This window comes from Lutzomyia longipalpis, chromosome 4 (assembly GCF_024334085.1).
Source record: "Lutzomyia longipalpis isolate SR_M1_2022 chromosome 4, ASM2433408v1".
In the NCBI taxonomy this organism is placed as follows: Eukaryota; Metazoa; Arthropoda; class Insecta; order Diptera; family Psychodidae; genus Lutzomyia; species Lutzomyia longipalpis.
In genome coordinates this window covers 9,777,774-9,803,155 of record NC_074710.1, presented here as the reverse complement: position 1 = coordinate 9,803,155, position 25,382 = coordinate 9,777,774, and the positions used below count along the sequence as shown (strand labels likewise).

Sequence of the window (25,382 nt, the reverse complement as noted above, 5' to 3'; positions counted from 1 at the left end):
GAAGGTGTCTTGTATAAATGATGAATGAAGAGCAATTTTCAACTTGATCCTACTAATTGATTGATTTCCACTCATTCACGAAATTCTCGAGAACAAACACACCTTGTGGGGCTAGTCTCTGGACATTGAGTTCTATACACAGTATCAATTTTTTTTTGTTGTTGTTGAATTTGTCGACCAGAAAAGTATCAAATTCTCTCGTATGAAAAGTAAATAATACCACGACAAGGATGACCAATGAGTGTCGCGCACCTTTTTTTTCACTTTAGTATGTTTCATCCACAGAGCCGTGAGTGTGAAAAATCATAAATCATTACAAATCATTGAACACACAAAAATAAGTAAATGATCATATTTCATTTTCTTCCATCATCTCCTTTTTGGTTCTTCTCTTTAAGATGAAAACTGAATGATTCCATGGATCATTGTGTGGGGGGTTTTCAGCTTTATAGAGCTAGATTAGAAAATTCTAAATAGATAGAGATTTTTTTTTGAGTAAGATCAAACCGATCGTTGTGGCTTGTTTTACTTCCGGGAAGTCATGATTGTTATGAAGAAACGCATAAATGAAGCATCTCAGCGTTTTGGGAGCAAAATAACAAATATTTGACTGCACTTGTGGTCAGTGATCTCGTGACATTTGAGGCCATCACCACAGCTGGTATGGAATGAGAGATTTCTTTAGCTCATATAGCTCACAAAAGCAGAGAAGATTGTACGAGGAGGCTGAATGAATTGTTGGGTGATGGGCTCAATTAAGTTTGAATCTTTAGCTGTGCCTGTCACGATATCGGAAATCCCTGATCCATGAAAATTTAGTCAAATGAGTGTTAATTACTCCCCAATGCTGTAATACGATACATTTTGTCATGGCATAAAATATTCCACTCTCTCTCAGCCTATTAGCCATCCCATCAATTGAATTTATCCATTGGACCTACACCGTGTGTATGCGGAACTCAAATAAAAAAAAACCTTACCCAATGTCCCACTGTGTCACAGAATATTTCGGAGTCCGATGAAATCGATAGCGATTTAAATAAATCGACGTCCAATAATTTTATTGCAGAGGAATTTCAGTATTTGGCTCATGAATTATTTTCAACCTGCCTTGCCACTACCTCCTGTATCAAATATACCTTTTTGTGTGTGTCACGAATTTATGTATTATGTATATAAAACAGACATCCGAAAGTCGTACGTACATAGTGCATTTCAAAAAGCTCAACGGAAAAACGTGAAAATGTTCCTGAATATATATTTTTTGTGTCATAAAAGCACAATTGAATTTATACGTGTATTAATCTGACCAGAATTAAATATTATTGCAAATTCAATGGTAAAATGTCGGCAAATATGCTAATGACGAATACAATCTCTCCTACATAAATAACATCCCCCACTGACGCCCTATAATTTAAATCATGACAGCAGGAGTTTAATAATTTGAAGAGGATTCACTACAAAAATGATATGGAATGAATGAATTTTTTATATAAATTTTCAGGATACATTAATTGGGAAATCAAGTAAATATTTGAATAGGGATATATGCAGGTATTATACTTGAAACATCATTATATAGAGCTTATCTATTAATTTTTAACAAGAGATTAGGAAAATTATTGAAAATTCATCGAGAGAACTTATTGATTTTCCATACTTCTACTTGATCTCCACTGGACTATATGTAACTCATTTGTGGGGTGATCATTTGTAGAATTTTGGATGTCTTTTCCTTTAGAATATTTACGAATTTTCTAAATATTTCATAGGATATTTATGTTTCATGCTTGTTTTTAAATGCAAGAGATTTAGAATTAGAGCTTAGATTAAGAAAGTTATAGAAGGAAAATTCTCAATTTTGGAAATTAATTATAAACAAGAATATTTTAGAGTTCTCCATCAACAAATCAATAAATTTTTGTTTTATTATATACATATATAATGTAGTTTAAAAATATTATTTTTGGTTTACTTCAATGATTTTATGTTTCATACTTGGTTTCATATTGAATAATTAAACGACTAAAAATAATCGAATAATTTCAGTAAAATTCGAATATTTTTGATTCATCTTTGCTAAATTTAACACACATTCGGTCGTTCCCTGCTTATTTAAATAAATAATCCACATGATACATAAATAAGAAATAAGTAGCTTTAGTGGAAAATGAGAGACTGAAGCCTTTGAATTTTTAAAAACAATGAGAATTTAAATTAATAATGAATTAACAAAATTGGAATTTATATAAAATTTTAATTTTTTTTGCTAAATGTACTTTGCAAAGTTCTCATGAAAAGAGGTTATTTTCCCGATTCAAAATAAGAATGGAAAAATTGTGAAAAACAATATAAGAAAACATTTTCCCCTTTAATAAGAATCCTATATTACTTTTTATCTTTAAAGCAGATAAAATCATATAATCTATAAGATTTCGGAAGATAATAAATTCATATTGCCTCATGGAGGTTATTTGGTCATTTTCTTGCCCCCTGTGCCCCCTCTGAGTTCTCAATGTATCATCTTTCACCTCAAATGCCATCATTATTTCTCGGTAATTCCTGGAAAATTGCCCAAGAGAGATCGAATTGCACAAAATCCCCAAGAGAGGATTAAAAAAAAAGCTGTAAAAGTAAAGAGGGAGCTGAAAAAGCACCCAGCAAAAAAATACGTTGGAAAATCATACAGCAGTTTAATGCATTAGAATGGTCAGGTGAGAAGTGCAATAAAAGTGAAGGTTTGAGCCGTTTTAGCGGCAATTGCAGGCACTTTTATGGCAGCCCAGAGGTGGTATAATATACGAATGTATTTGAGGAAAAAAAAGGTCAAAATGGGGATTTTGGAGACTTTTCTTTTCCACATTATTTACGACTTTTAAATATCCCCACCATATCTCCACGGATTAGTATTGAATTTCACCTAAGTCTTAAGTGACTAATTTTACTCCGAAGCGCAACTTCAGAGACCCCAAAATGCACACACTGCTGGAGAGAATAATATAACCTCGCGGGGAGGTGGGTTGAGTTAGTTTAAAATGCGCGGGAGAACTCGCCGTGTTGTGACATTAAAAATACAACAGAAAAAGAATTTTTTTTACTGCAATTGCTGGCATTTAATGTTAAAGGGAAAAATAATTAGGAAAATCGTATAATGTGATTTATGATTTAATACCCCATGGCACCACCAATGGGTCACACACACTTTACGTGCTGCAAAATCGAATATTTGTCACTGAAAATTATACCGTCGAATACCTCCGTAATGAGTTTTTAAATAATATTTGCATTTGCAAAATAAATCCTAAATTTATTGAATTTAAATGACGATTATTTGATTATAATATTGACAGAAATTTGGGGCTATAAAACATAAATAATTGCCAAAATAAATTTTATTAAATTAATTGACAAAAATTAAACATATTTTACGTTTTCAGAATCACAAATTTTTCGTTTTTGAAAAAGTTACCAACCCTTCAAAAGAAATTTTCCAAAAAAAAGATCTTGAATTTCTCAGAATATTTACCATTCCCCTAGAGAAAAGTTACAAAATTCCATTCAAACAAGAAGAAATATTTTTTGAAAAGTCAGAAACATCCCGTACGTGGAATTAAGTTTGTGATTTCTCAGCTCAGAGCACCCTCCCTCTATCTTAATTGCTTAAGATGCTGCTTCCATGTGCTGGAGGCAGCACACAGGGTTGATGGATTAACTGTGACAGTTTGAAAATCCATGCAACTGGAGGGAAAATCAATAATTCTGGTGGATTATGCAAGACATGATGCCAGGAGGGTCTTAGCTTTACACAAAAACCACAACAGTTGACTAATTTAAAATTATATTGTCTCTTTGCTTTATTTTTAGACTACATCCCTTAAGAAATTCTTGAATAACTATCAATTTTGAACAATATTTATTTATAAAAAATAGATAGGTTTATTTAAAAGTTAATATTTAGCTAAAATTCTTTTTTTTGTGACTAATTTTACTATTTTTTGTTTTATTAATGTAATATAAAAGTTCATTGCTTTACATAATGTCATGTATAGCTCTTGAATATCACAATGATAAACAAAGAGGGTAATCATTTTCTGAATTAAAGTCATTTTTATTTTTAAACTGAATTTTTGCTAATTTATAATTGATAATTTTTGTTGTTCAAAGGTATAATAAAACATAATCTTTTATTAACAAAGTTTATTAAATAATTGAAAAATCATTTTAAAAATATTATAAAAATAATATTTATAGTAAAAAACCTTAAAAAATAAAATAGAAATAAAGTAAAACATTATTCAAACATTTTCTTTTAAACTTCTCTTTAAAGTTAATTTTAACCCAGACATTTCCCAAGTTTTTTTTAATTAATTCTCGTTAAATCATGATTTCTAAAACGTTTAGGAAAGCTAATTTTAAAAAAAAAAATATTTTTGAAACTTTGCACAGAAACTTCTAAAGCTTTTGGAAAATTTCATAGAAAATCTGTACAGAAGGGACAATAAAAACGCAATGTGTTTGAAATCAGCGACATTTCGAATAATTTATATTTAATCTTTAAGGTCTTTGAGTCATCTTTTTCAATTCTAAAACTCATCCTTTAATCAATCCATTTGATATTTCTAAAAATAACATTTTTTTCCTATATTCCGAGCATTAAGGGGCAAATCTGGGTTAAGTGTTTCGTATTTGAGTAGAACGTTAAAAGAAAATTAATTGCATAGCTTTTTCATTCAACCATAACACCTTTGAATATATAATTAATTAAGACCTATAGAATATAAATAAATTAAGGCATTATTTGTGTGTAATGCGAGGCCTCTCCTTTGGGTGTTGAAGAGTCAGTGTGCTTGAGTATTGACAAAATAGTTTGATGGGTGGGAAGTTTGTATCAAATTTTAATCAGTTTTTAATGGAATTTTTAAATACAGCGCGTATCTGCTATAACAAGTTGATGGTGTCATAAAAAATGAATTAATCTTCGCGTATAAAGTCATTTCTATATTTAAAAATATCACCAGAGAGGCTCTATATAGGAGTGTATAAGCGATGGGCGAGAGGGGGAGGGAGTTAATGGATCAAAAAAAAAGTTCCAACTCACTTTTATTGCCCCGCCATGCAGTTTCGAGAGAGAATTTAGCTTCTATAGGGCCCTAACCCAAGGGGCCATGCAATATAGTTTTTTTTTCTTACTTCTTCTTTGTCTCCTCTGCAGGAGTCATCACTCGTGTTGGCATTAAAAATTATATTTCATAGGCCATATGTTTTATTAGTTATGTATATACTTAGTTTTTAAATAAAAATTCCTTTTTCAAGCTACTGCTAAAAATTCTCACACACAGGATTCTTGAATATATAGCTTCGTGATTCGGCGGATGACAGATTTAGAGAGAGAGAATATGTGGAATTAATGATGTCAGAAATATCTCACAACGAGTAAATATCCACTTTTGTGAGCACAAATTTCCGTTTGAGTGGTATGTTGAAAATTATTATGCTTTTAGAGACACCAAAGTGAGTCGTTTTGTGAGACTTCCGATCTCAAGAGCCGCATCCACTTCTCGGCAAAAAAACTCTTCAGAAAAAAACCCACAACACATATTCCCTCCCCCGGAAGGAGGAATGTGAAAAAGAGAGACTTTTCCCATTGAGAAATTGCACTTCCCACAGGAGGCAGCAGCAATGCCTTTCTCTTCACAAAACGAATGTTGGAGTTGAAGAGCAAGCAAAAAGAGTCCGTGTAAAGTGTTTGCTGATAGAGCAATCAATCAGGAGTGTAGGCATTGGGGCTGTGACCCATACAAAAGGTTACCTATATAATTCCTAGAATGTCACACCAGCCACAAGTCAATGGGGACTAATTTGTGATTTTATCAACTATCCACCGTGTAAATAGTATTTAACGATGGCGGTATTGTTTGGAAATCTCACACCTACAATCGTTCTCTGTTCAAATTTCCTGCCTTCGATGTGGAGAAAACAAACTTTGGCGATAAGAATAAATTTCTGGAGAGACTTGTCTCAATATTGAATTTTCAGATGAATTTCCCGAAGTCACACATAAATGCGCGACGGATAAACAGAGTCCCCAAAAAATTGATTCCTCATGTCTGGATTTGAGAGCATCTTCAGGATGAAAACAGAATCATAAAATTTATTGAGAAGATGACGCAAGAGTTTCTCTCAATGAGCATAAATCCCCAAACACGCACAAAAAAAATCCCTCCAATATCGTCGGAAAGATAAGCAATAAATTCCTTTTTAGGAGCAATACCCATTAATTGTTAGCTTTAGTGCGCGGAGGTATTTGTGGTTCAAACTTTCCAGGAAAAGGTTAGATCTTGGTGGCTGGAGAGGAGATTTATATATGGAAGGGGGATGATTGAAGAAGAGGAAAAAAAATGAAATCAGAGGGATAAGCCATGAAGAATGGATTTACTCGTATCATAAAACTCATATTTATGTTTGAAAGTAGTTTAGTGGGTTGTTGGAATAAAGTTGTTGCGAAGGAAGGATTTTTTTTGTAATAAAAAAAAATTAAACAAAAGCATTTAAAAGTTCTTACATCCAGTATTTTAGAGAGATAAATAACTGCAAAATGAATGAAAAATTATCTATATGAGGGGTGTTAAATTGACTGAAAATATTCGAATATTAAATAATTTTATAATTATTCGCCAAAAATTAAAAATATTCGTATTATTCAATGATTCTGAAATATTTTCACCAAAAATCGGTTTATTTGATTATTCTCTAATTTTCCAAGTTTTCCTAAAGATTTCAAAAAGATTCAAATTATTCCATTATTTACGAATATTTGTCAAAAGAATTAAAAATTATTCAAATCAAAAATCAAAAAATTTTTGTCTGATAATCGTGACATTTACACGAGAAATTCAACTGAAAATAATTTTAAAAAAAACTGATTAACTTGCCCCACTGTCCTCTATTCAATGGACAAAGCAGATTAAGAATTATAGCCACTGTGACAATTTTTACTTTTAACTTTTAAGCAAAATGAGGATTTTTTAATGTATTTATTTTAATCCAGATTGAAGCTTATCATACCATCCGCGTGACTTTATTCTTTCTCTTTGCTTTGTGTGAAGTTTGTCTCTTAAGTCCCGGATGCATAAAAAAAACGCCGGGGAACGAACACCTTTTAGCAGATTATAAAATTCACATTACACAATCTTCTTGGACATCTAATAAGCTTTCATTTTCCTCCATGTCCCGTTGTAATATATCATAAAACTTTTAATGAATTATCCCCTGAAAATTTAATAGATTTTCCATGAGTTTTCTCATGCATACGAGAAGCTCTAATCTTTCCCCATGGAGACTCTTTGGGGATTTTCTCTACAATTTTTTTGTAAAAACCAAAAAAAAAAGTGTAAGGGTGGAAGAGGATAAAAGGAAAATTCAGAGAGGGAAAAAAATGAATCATTGCTAAAAATGTGCAATCTCTGTATGCTCATATGCAGCATCAAAAGCAACATTTAAATGGCATTTCCCTTCTTGGTTTTTTTTTTTCTGTCCCGCAGGTTGAATGAGGCTGGGCTCATTGTTATATAAAATACCTTTCATGCAGCTTTTCTTTTATGAAAACTGTGTGTGTGGAAAAGTCCGAGAATTGCTTCATTCTTCTACTTATACCCTCATTTTAATTTTCTTCCGTTTGTAAATTGTTTACTAAATACATGTAAAAAAAAAGCTTCTTTTTTTTAGAGTCTTAATTGTTTGCATTTCTTATGGTTTTCAAGCTACGTTGTACACTCAAGTGGCAAAGAAAGAATTTTAATTAGATTGCATTCGCCCATAGGAAAATCCTTCTTTCCAGTCACTTCACAAAGTCATATTCCGCTAATAAACGTGGGAAAATGAATTTGTATTGTATGACGGAATGACAATAAAATTGAATTAAAGATGATAAAAAAAGGTGCAGACGCTCAAAACTCCTTGAGCTTAAGAAATTTAAATATATACCTCTCAAGTTGCAATTCAATTTATATTTTATATGAATACTTTGACGTCCCCACGGAGGGAGGCAAAGAAGTGCAGATTAACAGGCTTATGGGGGTGGGTGGGCTGGGTTTTGTTTCACCACCCCCCCAGCTTGGGGGATTGCAATTTTATTTCATTTTCCATTTCAAAGTTTAGACCCAGGGATTGGGCGCGCGTATTTTCCTCTTCAACCCTAAGACATTCTCCCTCTTAACTTTTTTTTTTTCTTCCTTTTCTCATATTCTTGCCCAACATTCATTTAAACTCGCTGGAAGTTTCAAAGATTTTTTTCTCATCTCTTATTCTTGGCACTATGTTATTTCCTTCAATAAAATCTACATTGCATTCCAAAAGGGGGTATTCAAAAGGGAAAATATTACACCAAATATTTTGAAAGAATTTTAAGACATTTACGTTTCGCAGTATTATGGAAAGGTAAAATAATTTTAGAAACTGAAACTCGAACCGATTTTCGAGCCAATCTTGAAACAAAAAATAAATAAATAAAATTAGAGGTAGAAGAGGTTCTAAAATTACTTGACCATCCCTTATTTACGGATTATGCGAAACAAAAGTCTCAGAATTAATTTCCATTTGTTACTTAAAAAAAAGTTTTGTAGGTACGTTAAACAAATGGGGCAAAAATAATGCAAAATGACAAACCCCTCTTTTGTACATTCATCTCCTCCTCATCTCGCGCGCGCAATGTCCCCTTAAGTCCTCTAATAGTGGAGAAAACTTTGTAAACTTTGTCTCTTTTGCCAGTGTTAAGAATAAAGAATGGACTAATGGTAATAAAAAGCGTCAGTGGTGTGGGGATATTCTCATGAGAAAATTGCTGCGATAAAAAGGATTTAAAATTCATTATACGAAGAGAAATCCCTGTCGCGTTTGGGGAGAAAAAGATTGCGCTTGTTTCTTGAAAATGGATTTTTTTCTTAACATCAAACTTCTGCTGTACACAGAAGATCCTTTTTGGTTTTGTCAAGTAAAATACAAAAACAAAACTTTTTTTGTAGGTGGAAAATGATTTATTGGGAAAATAAATAAAAGATTTAAATTAATTGGAAATGTAAAGAACATCGATAAATCAGTTATTAATTTTTTGAATCTTAATGTTCTATACAGCGGATCCACGTGGAGCGTTGTCCTTAAGTTTTTTTTTTATAATTAGTGGCTATTGAAGCTTTTTTTGAAACACAAAAATGAATGAAAAAAATGAGAGATGCCAAAGAAGTTTAATAATCTCGTATAAGATTTTAATTTAGAGTCCTCTAAATTCTCCCTAATAAAATTTGTTATCCTCGAGTCCTTTTCAGTGCTATAATTTTTCCGGCAATTGCCTTGTAGTATTCTCGGGTAAAATCCACTCCTCTGTTCCTTTAAATTGCCCTACTTTCTACCCTACACCCTCCCTCCGTATCCCTGTTGCAGAGAGATGTTGACCAGATGACGCATAGTTTGAGAGGACAATCAAGTCCACATAAATTGTGTTGTATGTGTGACCCAGTTGGGAGTTATTAACCCAAAAAATCACCATTCATCGCTGGGGTGCTTTTATTGCACCTCCCCCCACGGCCCCATCCCCACACCTCATGACCGGACAACATTGAGCAATTAATGTAATTAAATAAATAATGAGTTCCATTCAACATGTGTGTATATATGTCTATTTGCATAAATTAAAACACTTTTTGAGATGTAATTGGCTCAATTTTTGCACCCAAAGCAAGTTGAGAAATTTTTACGACCAAGAACTTGAAATTCCCTCGTCCCCTTTTTGTGTGGTTTTACCCCACATCTCTCCTCAACTTTAATTCCTCCTTTCCGGGGAGTAATTAAGATAAATTGCCGGTGAGCTGTTACCGCAGTACTGTGTCGAGGAGAGGTGCACTTTTGCCATTCAATAAAACCACACCACCATCCAGAATAGTCTGAGGGCGACGTGCGGGGATAGGGCGATGGCTTATTCAGGAACACACTGATGGTGTACAAAGAGCTATGGGATGGAAGAGATTCAGTGCAATTTAATGCATTTTCCACACTTAATCCAAAATACGTGCCCACATAATAAGTCGAGGAGATAGACTTTTTTTTTCAAAAAAAAAAAAGCGTTAGAGGAAGACCAATGGATTTATGTTGGTACATATATGCGGAGAGTTCATTGAGTAGCTCAACCAGGATTGAAAAGAAGGATCATTCCCAGGGATGTGTGTGTGTGTGCATTATAGTGGGTGCGGATATGCCCGAGAGTTGAGGAGCTGGCAAGGAGATTTATAGTTTTCTCAAATGAAATTTCACTCATGGATGTGAAAGCTTTCGCCGCTTCTCTATTTATATCCGGGGCGTGTGGTGTGATGCATCCAATGTTCCTCTTTATATATACATATATAATTGAATCCTTATAGGGTTTGGAACATGTGTGCGAATGTGAAAATCCAAACATTCAGCAGTTTGCTCAAGTCTTATACGTCTCATCCACTACTCCTACGCCGCAAGAGCAACTACATACACACTTGTCTCTCTGCCTAACTTTTAACAAACAATTCCACAATTTTCTGCAGAACCTTCGTGTGTGATGGAAATGACTTTAGACGATACGAAGTAGGTTAATGGTAAAAAGGGAGGTAAAGCCTTCCTTCGGAGAATGTGTGTGAATGAGATTTTAATTTTAATTGCTTCCAAAAAGATTCCATTGAATTAACTTCACGCAATCAATACTTGAACTCTTGTACAAAGACTTGTGCTAATTTGTTTCCTGATTAAATTGTAATTTTACCAAAATTGAATGGATTATGTTGGCATAATTAGATATAATCCTATACATTTAAGGAAAAATCTTCGAGGTTGAAGGAAAATTGGGGAAATAAAAATTATCTGTAACGAGGAATATTCTCCAAAACTCACGATTATTCGCAAAAATTCTTAAAATATTCCAAATTTTCTTCATAATACCACAAATATCAAGGGGTGATTATCTGATTGAAATTATTCGGATTTGCCAAAGAAACCAAAATATTTCATTTTAGTCTTAAAATTGCTAAGATTGAGGAGTAAAAGCCTAAAGAACATTTAATTCGAGCCTCAAAAGAACTAAATTCAAACCGAATAGTAATTTCACCTCTAATCATGCTAAATCTGCTAAATTAAGGCCCAAAAAAATGAAGTTCAAGCCTAATAAAAGACTTATTCTAGCAAAAAAAATATCTTTTTATTTTGTATATTCTTGACGGAAATTCGTAGATACTTTTTGATGGATGCCGGTTTAACCCTTTCACGTTTTTTGGGTCATACGCTGACCCAAACGTGAAACATTTTATTTTTTCAATTATTTATTAATGTAATTGTTTTTCCATGTTACAAATGCATCAAATTCACGCATAAGGGGCCAAAGAAGACGTTCTGACTGAGAAAAGTTCTCTAAAAAAATCATAGAATAAAAATCGCGATAAAAAGCGCATGTTTCATTGTTTTTATGTTTCACGTTGGACGTGAAAGGATTAAAAGAAACTAAATCTTTTTTCCAAAGCTTTCAACGTTAACCACGCCATTCTCAGTGGTACTTATCTTTTTAGTCCTAAAAAGACAGATATTGAGAAGCAAAAGATTAACAACAATTTAATTTAAGCCTGGAAAGGACGCAGTAAATTCAAGCTGAAAAGTAGTAAATTCAAGCCGAAACGTGGTAAATAGAAGCCTTCAACCATGAAAAGCAGAGTCCTTCAAAGAGCTTTTAAAATATATTTAATTAAAGCCTAAAAAAGACTAAACTTAAAGCCTAAAAAGCAGTAAAATCAATTCGAAAAGGATACGTTTTTTTTGGTTTTTATTCGGTTTCATATTAGTTAGCTCTTAGCAAGGGATGTTTATAAAGAATTAAAATAATTAAGATCTTTGTAAATATTCGAATGATTCGCCATAATAACCAAAATATTCGTCAGATAAACACCCCTTGACAAATATTCGCAATTATTCTTTTTCAACAAAATGTGAGACAAAATCAATTTCATTTTGATCCAAAAGCGCCTTTGAAATGTATTTTTGAAATTTCCATCATCACTTAATCTGCTTTATTTCTCACAATCTCAAGTGAGTTTTCCTTCAAAGAAAATTGCTTTTTTTTCTGCACAATTTCTCCACATAGAATTTTATTTTCATGAGAAAAAAAACCTCTCATCGCTCTCCCATTAGGCTTTTGGCATGCATGCAAAACCAAATGCCCCAAAATTATATTTATAAGCTGCGTGAAAATTTGGTGGGTTTGTATGTCAAAATTCCAGATGGGATGCTGACTGCGGAAAACTCTCATGTCCCACAGACGACGCACACAATAATGTGCATGAAAGGGGGGTGGCGGTACACAGTGCACAAAAACAATATTCACTTCCCCCCAAGTACTTTTGAATGGAGGGTTGTGAATGTAAACTCTCACAGTGCGCGGTTTTTCGGGCATAGTGTGGAGAGATGGGCCCAGCAGACGTGCCAACACGAAACCACATACCCTGCTGTTCCATATTCAGCGATTTTTCCTGCTGGGATTCTCTTCCTTTTCAGTGGGGAAAGGGGGGGTGGTCGGTTGCATTTTGTGGTGATACGGCGTCTCCATCGAGGCTCAAAATGCATGACAATTTGCATTCTCTGACTCGTGGTTTTTTGGGCGCCACGATGCGCCTTTTTTTCCAGCCCTCCTCCATACAACACTAATACAATTTCCCCACGATGAATGGGCGTCCATATAATATGAAGAGTGGTTGCCTGAGGTGCATCGCGGGGAAAATTATATTTTTTGGGATGCAGCAATGTGTGGCTGTCATATGAATTTTTGTTCATTCCCTGGGTTTGTGGGGGAGAGTATAGGAAAAAAAATTTAGAGATTTTTTCAAGTGATGAGATCCGCTCTGGGCAAAGGGGTTTGTGTGTAGCCAGCAACAGCTGGATGAGCCTGAATTCCTCCACAGAGGGTAAACGCGATGATCATAAATTCTAGGATCGTTCGCTTCAACAATCGCATCATCTTCCAGGTGAATGCACAACAGCCACATCGTATCCCACCACAGAAAGATTGGTCTCCACGATAAATGATTGCTGCTGTTTGTGTACCATCTATCGTATGCCGAAAAATTAGTTCATGGGATATATAATTGCAGCCTGAAAAATCGGTGGAAACCCACCCCCAAACGCTTAGGCACGGTTACAACCGAAATGTCTCAATAGTGTGCTCAAAAAGCCATATATTCCCGTGTAAGCATCCCGTATCGTTGCCCGAAATGGCTATTAAATGCCAACGGAGAGAGAAACAACATAAGAAAATCGATGTCTGTTTGGACATTATCATTCTCAACATCTATTCTTTGTATTTTATATTACTGGCTGCTCACATACTGGTGCGTGCGTCCATTAAGTCCAACCAAATGGCCATTCGACAGTGACTTTTGTTAGCTATTCACAGCAAGATTCCTCCAAGACTCACATTCATACCTGGAGACTCTTTTTTCCTCGCATCTCTCTTCCTTTCCTTACCCAACCTCCTTGATCCCTATCTTGGTTAGCCACTAAAATATTTATCGAATATTATCATTTAACGACACTGATGAGGGTTGCCAGGCAAAAGGATAAAACCCAGGGAAATGTTTACATTCCTTGATGGATTTTTTGTGCATATTCTTTGGTTGTTTAACAACATCAGGGCTTGCGTACTTTACAAAAAAAAATATCTCATCATTTATTCACAACATTCAAAATGAGAAAATGTTCATTTCTGAAGAATTTTCTTAAGAGTTAAATTAACTTTAAGAAAATGTGACCAGGATTTGGTCACATTCACAGAAATAATTACAAAAAAAAAACATTAAAATAATGATTTTTTTCTACAACAAACCATCCAGGAATACCTGGAATACGAAGCATAAAAAAAGATCAATTGGATGTTCCAGCATAGTCTGGGGAAGCTTTTTGCATGCAAAAGTAGCTAGAGAAGAAAGTCAAACAGAATAGAATAGTATCCTACATGTGCCCTCACAAATGGATTATTTTACTCGTATCAATGGATAAATGGAAATGAAAGCTGTTTGTGTGGACGTGACACAATTTTCTCATTCATTTCCAATTGATTGTGAATTGGCTAATAACCTGTGTCAATTTCATTATTTTACTTTCACATTTCGGGCAGGAGGGGGGAATTGTATTTCAAGAGCCTCTCTGTGGTCCATTCTTCTTCCCCAAGAAAGTGTTAAATTAAATATCAACGCTCGATAGACCATGGCGATACCCATTAGAAGCTCTCTAAGTGGAGTTTATGGGTTTTTTTTCGTTCATTTATGTGGAGAGAAAAAAGAGCTTCTTGAGAATGTTGATAAATGTTAGCTAATTCCCTATTGTCCCACGTTTTCTCTTTCACATTTTGATAAAAGATATTATAGAAAGAGAAAGACCCATTTTGTGTTTTCTCGCCGAGTTGTGGAGCATTCTCTCAGTGCACCAATAAATTTAAACCACCATAAATATAATAGCATTTAATTCAAATGTATTTACGATGCATTAAGAGTTCAATTGATAGATATATTGGAAGGTTGGTCTGTTAGAGAGAAATGAACGAATTTCTTTAAGATTTTTTTAGGAAAAGGTTACTTTGCCCTTTTAGAACTTTGAAAAAAAATTGTTGAATTTATTTTTAGATTAGAGAAAAAACAACTTGTTATGTACGGTTTAAGTTTCTTAAGCCTAACTTAAATTTTCTTAAACCAAGCTTTAGTTTTCAAAAGCTAAATTTAAGTTTTTTCTACTAAACCTTAGTTTTTAAAGTCAGATTTAAGTTTCTTTTACCAGATTTATGTTTTCTAAGTTCGGCTAAAATTCATTAAGTCAGGCCTTGCTTTTAAGAAACAGGCTTAACTTCTTTTACACAAAATTTAATTTTTTTTTACCTATGCCTAAGTTTTTTAAGTCAGCTTAAAATTTTCTTATGCCAGATATAATTTTAGGTCAGGATTAAATTTTTTAAGCTAAATTTATAATTTAGTGAGCTAGGCTTATGTTTTCAGAGTCAGGTTTAAGTTTCTTTCGCCAAATTAAATTTTTTTATAACGTTTTTAAGTTTTACATATCTGATTTAAGACTCTTAATTAAGGCTTTAATTTCTTAAGTCAGACATAAGTTTCCTAAACAATATTTTAGTTTTTTGAGTGAGTCATAACTTTTTTTTATTTCAGGCTTTTTTATACAAGTTTGAAGCCATTTGAGATAGACGTATGTTTCTAAAAGAAAGCTTAAATTTTTGAGTCAGGCTTTAGTAATCTTAAGTCCAGATTAAGGTTTTGTGAACCAGGTTGAAATTTTTGAGTCAGGCATAATTTATTTAAGCAAAATTTTTAAATTTATGAATTAGGATCAAGTTTATTAGGTCAGGCTTAAATTTTCTAAAACCGAGTTTTAGTTCTGCGCTAGGCCTATTTTTCTTTTTAATCTGATTCAAGTTTCTCAAACCATTTATTCTATAAGCTAAATTTTAAAGTAAATTTTGCTCAAAGATTCATTAAAAAACAACCAGTAGAAAAAACCCTAAAGCACCATTAATAATTCTTAGAACAAACAGATATTTCAAATCAATAAACCGATTGAGAAAAAAAGGCAATAAATCTTTGTATAAAAATATCTTGCATGATTTGTATGAATCAAACAATATGGCCCCATAGTCCATGTGGTTCTAACGCGGCTATGAGAAAAGATTGAAGGAGTTCCCAAACGAGCTCCCCATTGACACTTGGCCGCAATGGGAGCGCATAAATGTATACATATTTCTAAGTGAGTCAAATGCACAACAACTGAGAGAATTTATTATTAAAATGTCAATTCCACTTGACCCTGGACGCTGCCATGGAACACTATCGCAACTTTCTAAAATACAAACTATTTACACGATTTTATCAATGCTCACGAAACTCGCTCAGCTTCCACATATTTTGTGGATTTTTCAAGCATAATTTTTCCCAGAATAACATGAGGAGACATATATAGAGGTATGTATATAATTAGGAAAAATCCAAAAATGAGAGACAAAAAAGCAGCCCGGAGACACAGGGAATTGGTATAAAATGCCAAAAAAGCATATCCATTTTCTTCTCATTTAATCGGATTCCGAAATGTACCCATGAATCCTCTTTGTTGGTTTTTCTCCTCTCGGCATAACTAAACCGCCATCAATATAATGGAATCATAACGAAAGAAATATTGGCTTGGAAATACTCTCTCAAGAACAGTGCCACACACAAATGCGCCATCGGTACAAGGAGTGGAGAGTATAAGAACATTAATGATATTATGTACAACAATAATTTATCGAATATGTTGGAATTGAACATTCCGAGACCCATAACAATTGTTACCCAAAATTGATTTGTTTCTCCCTCTCAACGATGGCCTCGTTGTTTTATAGATTTTCGTTAAGAGAAAATTTATATGTTTTAGGAACCCCAAATTGGTAGCTTATTTATGGCCAACTGGTTGGGGGGCTTGTAAGAAATTAAGAGGAGATTGATGAATTCATTCAGTTTTTTTTTTTAAAGCCAACATAGCGAATTTTCTGCGGAAATGCTGGAATCTTTTTTATTCCCCATACAGCGGAATCACGCATGTGGTTGATTTTGCAAGATGAAAGAGAAGAGAAAAGAAGATTATGTCAAATTTAATGAGGGAGCCATGCTTTGTATTGATTTTGTGGGAAAATTTAAAAGGAAAGTGAAATTTTTCTGGATGACTTAATATTTGTTGAAAATATGTCGGTAAAAATGATAAATTAGCCCTGATGAAGATACTTGTTTCGATATATTGTGTCTATACTTAACACTTTCGTTAAGTTGAGAACTGAACTGAAATGTACGGGAAAAAGACGTTGAGTTTTCAGTTAAGATATTAATTCTTAAAACAAAATTAATGCCGATGTTGCGAACTGATTTAGGTCTATATAAAAAAAAACTACAATAATATTCGAAAAAAATCGTTAAGTTTAGTATAGACACATTATAACGAAAGCAATATCTTCATCAGAACCATTCGATATTATTTTTATGTATGGTTTTTCATAGAATTTTAATTTAAGGATTTTCCCAGTGCTTTTCCGGGATTAAAGACCATTTCTTTGAGTTTTTTTACGAAATTAGGTAACAACCAGGGGGCTTACTCTATGTATTGTGCTAACACTCTTTGACGTTTTTTTTTATTAATTTCTTTGTAAATCGATGTAAACGCATCGGTAAACACTTTAATAATTTAACATTATCTTATGCTTTTAATTTATTAAAAAAAATACAAAAATAATACGAAAACACCTTTCCGTGTTAATCAATCATACCTGAATGAATGTTAACTGATTCTGCCACTACTCTTTACAGCTAAACACACTCGTCATATCCATTTAATGAAAAGTACTCCCATTTTTTCCGTTCGTTGAATTGAAATTGTGCACTCAACTTCTTTTCATCTTCTCCCATTTACTGATACAATCTCCCTCACAGAGTCACAGTGCACCTACATTGGATGGTTGTAATGAAAATTTGATGTTCTCTTTTTTTTTCGTTGAAAAACCTAATCCTTTCTGACGACACCGAAAGCCTCTCACTTTGTGCCTTTTACGTACCGGCCAAAAAGACATTCAGAAGAAGAATTTTTCTATTCGTATTTAACGCCTCACTTCTTCGTTGATGCCAAAGACATTTTTCCCCATTTATGTGGTGTGTGGCTCAAATTGAAGAGATATTCCAGAGCATTTGATTTTCACTCGCATTGCATAAAGGGAACCTCACCGTGTACGGACATTTACGGAGCCGTTAAATATTATTTTATTGTGTCCATCACCTTAATCTCCATCACCTTTCTTCCCGCGTGCGCGTTTCGTTTTTCTTGTGCGAAATAAACAAAAATTGATCCAGACATGTGCATTGTTGCATGAAGCGGAATCAGCTGGAAGTCACATTGTGTTTTCGATGCTATATACGCAGCGACCCTCAATGCGGCATATAACATCCCGCTCAGGGTACACATACACACGATATTTCGTTAAGTTATGCATGATAATTTATTGAATTGACTCCAACCGAAACACTCTACAAAATATTATTACATACATCGCTCTGCAAAAATTAAATGGGTATTCGTGGCAATTTTATGATGCCATTTAACGATCGTGTACGGCTGCTTTTACGACACATGCGAGGCTTTTTTTGATGCGATATGACATGATATCATTACATCTGATTGCACGCTCGTAAATATAACTCATAACTGATTTTCAATGTACAATAATTTCTCAATAGTTCAAAAGAAAATGGATTTGCGCGGGCTTTAACCTGTAAATGTCCTTCGGAGTAGGGGAAACTAAAAGTAGGCACAAATACTGCTTCACTGGAAAAACTAGAATCGTTAAATTAATCTGTTTTTTCGTTAAGTTTTATGTCTGAATTTAATTTTAATTAAATAAATTACAATATATTATTCTTCGTTTAGGAAATAAAATATCACTAATAAATCATATTTTTAATAAACCATTTACTCATTGATTCACGAAATTTACAAACTTTCACAAACTTTTTACAAATTATTTTTTTCTGGGGAATTCAAAATTTACAGTAAAAGTGTAGAAAATAAAATTTTTCAAGCATTTTCCCTGGAAAAACTAGCAAAATAAAGCATCTTTGTCATGTCAAAGTAACTTCTTCATGATAAGAAAATTCTTTATTTGGAGAAGAGATTTTCAACAAAGGGTTGAGGGAAATGTTGTGTCAATTCAGGAAAAAGAATGAATATTTATTGGTGGGAAATTCAGACGTTTATTCTGATTCTCAATCGTATTTTGTTGCTATAGAACACATGAAAGACTCCCCGCACAGTGGATAATATTTCATATTCCACCCTTTCCACGATGATGACACCTTAAATTCATTGGAATTTATTCGGTCAAAGGAGACAAAGATGTGTGTCACGAAAGGTTGTAGTGTCGTGAATAAATATGAATTTTCTTCTCTCTTCATGTGCGATAATATGTGCGAGATTTGCGGTAGAATTGTGAAGAAGAGCCCGGGATAAGTGTGTGGAAAAATATTGTCGTATTCAAATGTCCAATATATGAGGATGAAAGAGAGATTTGTAGGCAACAATAAAAGATCGTTGCTTCCCATGGCATTTAGTCAAAGTAAATCCGATCACGTATTTCTCTCTCCCAATCTCATCCTACCCCCGATGAACACGTTTTATGTGAAGGGGCACCGGGGAGGAGGTCTCGCTATTTCCATTCTGAAGAAAGAGTTTCCTATTTAAAGAGGAACCCACAAAATTGCCTCAGTAGAGCTTCATTAAATAAGTTAATAATGTGCCATTGCGGTGGACTAAATTATTGTAATTATGGGAAATATTTTCTCTATCGACGCACAAAATTGCTATCTTTTCTGCAAAAATTTTACAAAAACACATAAGCAACTAAACATGGTTCTCCTATGTTTGGGTTCTCTTCCGAAAAGCCCAACAATCTCCATCCGCAATAATGCCACTCTTTCTCTCTAGGCAAAATATCCCAATTAGTGGATGTCGAATACAGCGGTCGTGGTGATTCTGCGAAATCGCTGCAGATATTCTTTTAATAAAACATCAAGAAGCTGCGGATGGGAGAAAAAATCAAGAAGATTTTTCTAATCATAATGAGGCGACTGCATATTTCGCGTAACTCATCATTTATAAAACCCTGTCATCATCATCATCCTTTTCATGTTCCGTTTCGTGTTGGGAGAACAATTCGCTGAAAGAATGTAGCCAGTGGCTCAGCTAAAATGCTCAAAATTTTAAAATAATTTTGCTTTTCTTCCTACATAATCGTGTAAAATATACAACAAAAAAAACATATTTTTGGAATTTTTTCATTGAGATTTGTTTGAATAATTAAAGAGTTTACCAGGCGTCTCCATTGAAATTCATTGCAGACTTTCATGTAAAATTAGGGTGAAATGGAGACGCCGAATGCCTCAGATGTCTCCATCTTGAACTATAATTCAGAACTTTGAAGGAACATTAATTATTAGAAAGACATTTATTTTCATTTAAAAGTGTGTTTATGTCGTTAAAAAAAATAACCTGGCGCCTCCATTGCTTTTTATTTTAATTTAGTTTGAAAACCAGGGCGGTACGTAACCACCAGACGACTCCATTTCAATTAAAAATTTAAATTTTTTCGTAGAACAATCAAGAAAATCATTTAAATTAATTTTGAAGTGAATTTAGGACTGTGAATAAAATTACCTGGCGCCTCCATCGCCTTTTACTATATTTTACTTTTAAAATTAAGGCGCCCTATGACTACCAGGTGCTCCTATCTTTTCATTTACTTTGAATTAATTTTTTTTTCAGAAAAACATAGAAAATCATTTAAATTAATTTTGATATGAAATTATAGCGTTTAGAAGAAAAACTCGGAAAATCCCGGCGCCTCCACTGCAATTTCTAGCGCATTTCATTTAAAATTGAGTCTCAGTGACTACCAAATAGCTCTATTTCGATCTAGTATTTGAAAATTTTGTTAGAAAAACCTAGAAAAGAATTTTAGTTTTCGTTTGAAAGAAATTTATGTCATTTAGACACTTTAAGAGCTTGTTTTGTTGGTTGTACTTCATTCATTTTACGAATTATTTCTCTAGATACTTAATGACCTTATAGTACTTCTCGAAGAAAATGAAAATAAATATCAAAGTTCCTTCTACCCTGTCATACATATCTTTTGCATTTTACTCCTTCAATAGTGTAGCTCCGAGCTTGTCTTTCTTTTATTCAACAAAAAAAAACCACGAGATGGACTTAAAGTCTCGCTTGCAGTATAAAATTCTCCGAGACATGCAATAATTTTGAGATTATCGAGGAGACGGAATGATAAACTCCAGTGCAGCTGTACTGGGGAACCACAAGATCTGCGCAGACAATAAAAAACTCATGGACAAGAATTTAAACCAGAGGGATTATAAACTTCAGAGGGATTTTGGCGTGTCTCCTGAACACTCACACCTTCTTTTTTTTCCTCTGTAGGCTTTCTTTGCTCTTTTTTTTTGTGTGTGATATGCCAAAATGCTGAGAATATAATATGGATTTTGTGCCTTTAATCTCCCAACTGCTCATTTTTGCTTTCGTCACCTCTATGGGTTGATCAAAAGATTTTTACTTTGTGTGACAGATCTTCATCGTTCGCAGGTAGTTGTGTGCCACAAAATGTCTTTTGCAGGCAAAAATTGGTGAGACTTTCAGGGCATTCTGTTAAGTACATATATGCATGTATGTAGCAAAGGTTTTCTCTCTAAAAGAGGGAATTTCTCTTATATTTGAGAAATACCTTTGAAGGGATTTTTGTGACGGTATAAAATGAAGTTCAAAGCGTGCTATTGGAAAATGAGGTTCTCACTATAAGCTTGATTTATGGACTTATGTTCATATATGTGGAGGATAAATTACTTGACCAATTTATCCAGTCAATTTGGGGGGATATTCATTCCATTCTTGTGGATATTTTTTTTTTATGTGTGTACCTCATTGGGGGGAAAAATTGGTTTCTCCAGCAATGGATTAATTTATCGAGAGAAAAAATACCGGCATAGATGCATCAAAATAATTTGTTTGATGTGACGTTCAATGTGTAAACTCCAACTGCCATCGTGCACATGACGAGGGATGTTCGGTTGAAATGTTTTCTCTTTTTTTTTCAACACTGCGCATTGTAATCCTCCGAATATTGGGAAAGGTTTTTCGGGGTGAACCATACCTGAAAGAATCATATTTCATGGATGATAGTTTCCAATATTTGTTTCCATATACGGCATATGATTCTTTTGAAGTATTTATCTTTTTTTTCTCCCTTGCCTGCCATTTATCTCTCTCGCAAGGCACAACAAACAAACATTGTGAAGGAAAATTGCTTTGTGGGTGGCTTATAGAGGCTGAAAAGTTTTTTTTTCGAGGATAAGAAGCGCACCAGTTAACACAAACCCATAGGGAGGAAAAAGTATTAACTATAAATAATAATAGTATATACGGGAAGAAATGTAAAAAGTTAGACAAGGAGGTTCAGACGCGGGGAAGCTACACATATAAAAAGCAGCTGTTCCCAATGTAATTCATAAAAATGTCAGATTTACAAGAATGATATTGGACGAGACGTTTATTAACTACTTTTACGCTCAAATAAATTTTATTGAACTATCAAAAGGCACCAAATGGGTTATTAAATATAAAAACTTCTTCTTTCCTTTTTGCAGACTTTTAATCCCTCAAACCCCTGGGAGTTGGACAATTAACTGCTTGGGACACTTATTAAAAAAAAACCCAACAAAGAATCCGGGTGAGTGAATGAAAAATTTTAATTTAAAATTTTTGCCAGGAAAATCACACATTTTACTACCTGTTTTGTCGTATTTTTGAGGATTATTCATTCACAAACATGAAAGTGTTGTGTATAGGATCCTCTGTCTATGAAATGCAATAACGTACAATTCATCCTGCTATAATTCCATTTTATAGACTTGAATATGAATGCTGAAATAATATTTTAATACACTCAAAAAAATAAATAAAGGGATTTATTAAAAAAAAAGGTTTAATTATTTTTCAAAGATTATTTTTTTAATGTAATTAGTTTAATTCTTAAATTAATTAATCAAAAAAATTCTTCAAATCTGTAATGAATTTTATTCTTCTCTTTTTTATTTTATTAAATTCTTATTAAGTATTAAATATTTTATAATATTAAGAAAAGAGAAAAAATGGTCAAAGATTTTGAAAATATTTGGTGCAAAAAAACCTTTAGCTTAGAATTTAAAAAAAAATATTTTTTTGATATTGCTGGTTTAAAAAAAAAGAACATTTTCAAGTTGAATTTTGAATTAATCATAAGTCATAAAAAAGTGTTTAAGCTTGAGAAGATTCGAATTAAAAATAAAAACTTTAAATTAAATTCTTTTTATGTCTTATAGATATATTTTCTTCTGAATCTTTTGGTACAAATTCTTTAAAATTGTACATTAGAAATTTTAGGTCTAATTCCAGGAAAAAAATGTATTCTTAGAATTATGAAAAATCAATTAAAAATATTTAAATATCGAGTATTCTGCGCCCAATAAATCCTTGAAATTGTTGAATTTTCAGAACAAATTCTTCAAATTTCAAATAAAATTCTTGGACCGCAGAATATGACCGATTAATTGAAATCTTCAAAATTTCCATCACCTTTCTCACTAAATTATTTTGTTAACGCTTATCAAGAAAACTTTTTTAATTTTCGTATTAATTTCTTTCTCTAAAAATTCTTCTAAAAATGAAATATTAATTTTAATGCAACAAATCCGAATATTAATAAAAAATTAGGGTTTTTTTTTTATGAAGAAGTCATTGCATTTTCTGCAAAAAGATCTTTATGAGTGAGCTTTTTAACACAAACACAACCCCTCAAGAACCCGTAAATAAAAAAAAAACAACCCCTCAAAATGTGTAGGTAGGCCAGGTAGGTGCATAATCCTAATAACGACTTTGCGGAAATTAAAAGCACTTCAGTGGGGAAATAGAAAGAGGTTTGTTTTAGCACATTCTCACAGACAAAATACATCAAATAAATTCAATTAAATATTCACTAAAGCTCTCTTTCTCTGTGTATATCCGTGAAAAATACAAATTAAATTGGTGAACAAAGCGCAGAGGACCGAAAGCAATATGAATTGCAAAATAATATTCTCTGCTCTGGGGGTAGATGAGAATGTAAGTTCATTATTTGGACGTTTTTGGGATTTCTGTGTGCAAAGTGTGGTACTAAATTATATACATATATGTATATATAAAAAAACGATTCAGCTTCATTCCGCGCATGAAGACACCCATACAATGGTATGATTTCTGTTAAACCCATTTCGCAATATTTTATCCAATTCAATTTAACATACGAATGGCGTTTTCGCGAGGGGGCGAAGGGTGGTTGATGGGTAAAGTGGATGAAATAATGGGGAAAGTTTGAAATATGTAAATTTCATGATTATTAAATTTTTGCTAGAGTAAATCGCTAAGAGAAAATGGCAATGATAATGGGAAAGTCAATCATAACGCGTCCAGTTATAAGAGTTGGTGTCCCACAACGTGTAGAAGTTTGTTTATGCGTTGTAATACTATTTGTGAGCAATATTAGTAGGCAAAGTTTATTTTTTTTGTGAAATTCAGCAATTTGATGCATAAAAATGTTCATATCTCTAGTTCTATAACACCTACAGAAATTTCATGATTAGTTCTAGAAAGGTCTTGAAATAAGCTATAATTTGACATATATCTCAATGATTTTCAAGGTCACCTCTAGAACACAAAGTGGCGGATTTTTGTTTCACAAAAAGAGTTTTTCGCATTTTTCGTCTTGAAGGAATGGTTCTAGAGGTTTCTGATGTTCTAGAAAGTTGTAGATAATTGCAAAACCTTTAATTTGATACCAAATTGAGCAAAATCAGACAAGTAGTTCAGGAGATATGGCTCTTAGAACTTTTCAAATTCAAGAATTTTTCAAACTGCGATATCTTCTAAACGGCAACATAGAATTTCTTCATTTTCGGACTGGTGATAGATATTGAGTCAGGCTACAACATATCAAAATTTAAAGGAAATCTATAACAGATGTTCGGAGATATAGCCCTTTAAAGTTAGGCAATTTTTGTTTTTGTTTTTAGCGCCTCTTGCGGATGTTTTTAAAACTTGAAATGTTCTAAACAGTTGTAGGGCTTCTCAATACCTTTCATTTGATACCAAGATGATCAAAATCGGTCAAGCCGTTCTCGAGTTATATCGAAAAAACACTTTTTGCTTTAGGCCGCCATATTTGCTAAACCGCTTGACCGACTTTCAAGTATGATTTGTTTATGAAAACATCTCACTGAGCTCTACAACATACTAAAATTTCAGACCTCTAGCTTTAAGGGAACTGGTCGACGGTATTTCAAAATGGCGGACGGCGGCCATCTTGGATTTTGAAAATGCGAAAAAATGAAATTTTACACCCACATTTCTATAGAAAACTTCAAACCCGAAGTCTCTATCTATTACCGTTCTTGAGCTATAAGGCAAAGTTTGGCGCACCGGCAGGACGGCAGGACGGCAGGACGGCAGGACGGCAGGCCGGCCGGATCAAAAATTTTCCACCACCATTTTCGTAATGTGGGATGTCTAAAACGTGCTCATACCAAGTTTAAGCCCGATCTGAGGTGGTCGGTTTTTCCGACGATTACAATACTTGGTGTTGGCCACGAAGTGGAACACCAACTAATTGGGAATATTTTCTATATGTTTTATGTAATCTACATAAACTGGCTTTTCTTCGTGTGATTGAGTGGCGG

General features: G+C 33.4%; 2 protein-coding genes across 2 annotated transcripts in view; one reads left to right on the top strand and one right to left on the bottom strand.

The window, feature by feature from the left end:
- The window catches only part of LOC129796083 (MOXD1 homolog 2), a 271,362-nt gene that overhangs the window by 27,095 nt on the left and 218,885 nt on the right, over positions 1–25,382 (top strand). Inside the window, exon 2 of the mRNA XM_055837796.1 lies at positions 22,281–22,363. The gene's annotated coding sequence lies outside the window, so the exon portion shown is untranslated. The remainder of the gene's footprint in view (positions 1–22,280; positions 22,364–25,382) is intronic.
- The window catches only part of LOC129796081 (long-chain-fatty-acid--CoA ligase 6), a 215,337-nt gene that overhangs the window by 171,434 nt on the left and 18,521 nt on the right, over positions 1–25,382 (bottom strand). The window lies entirely within an intron of this gene.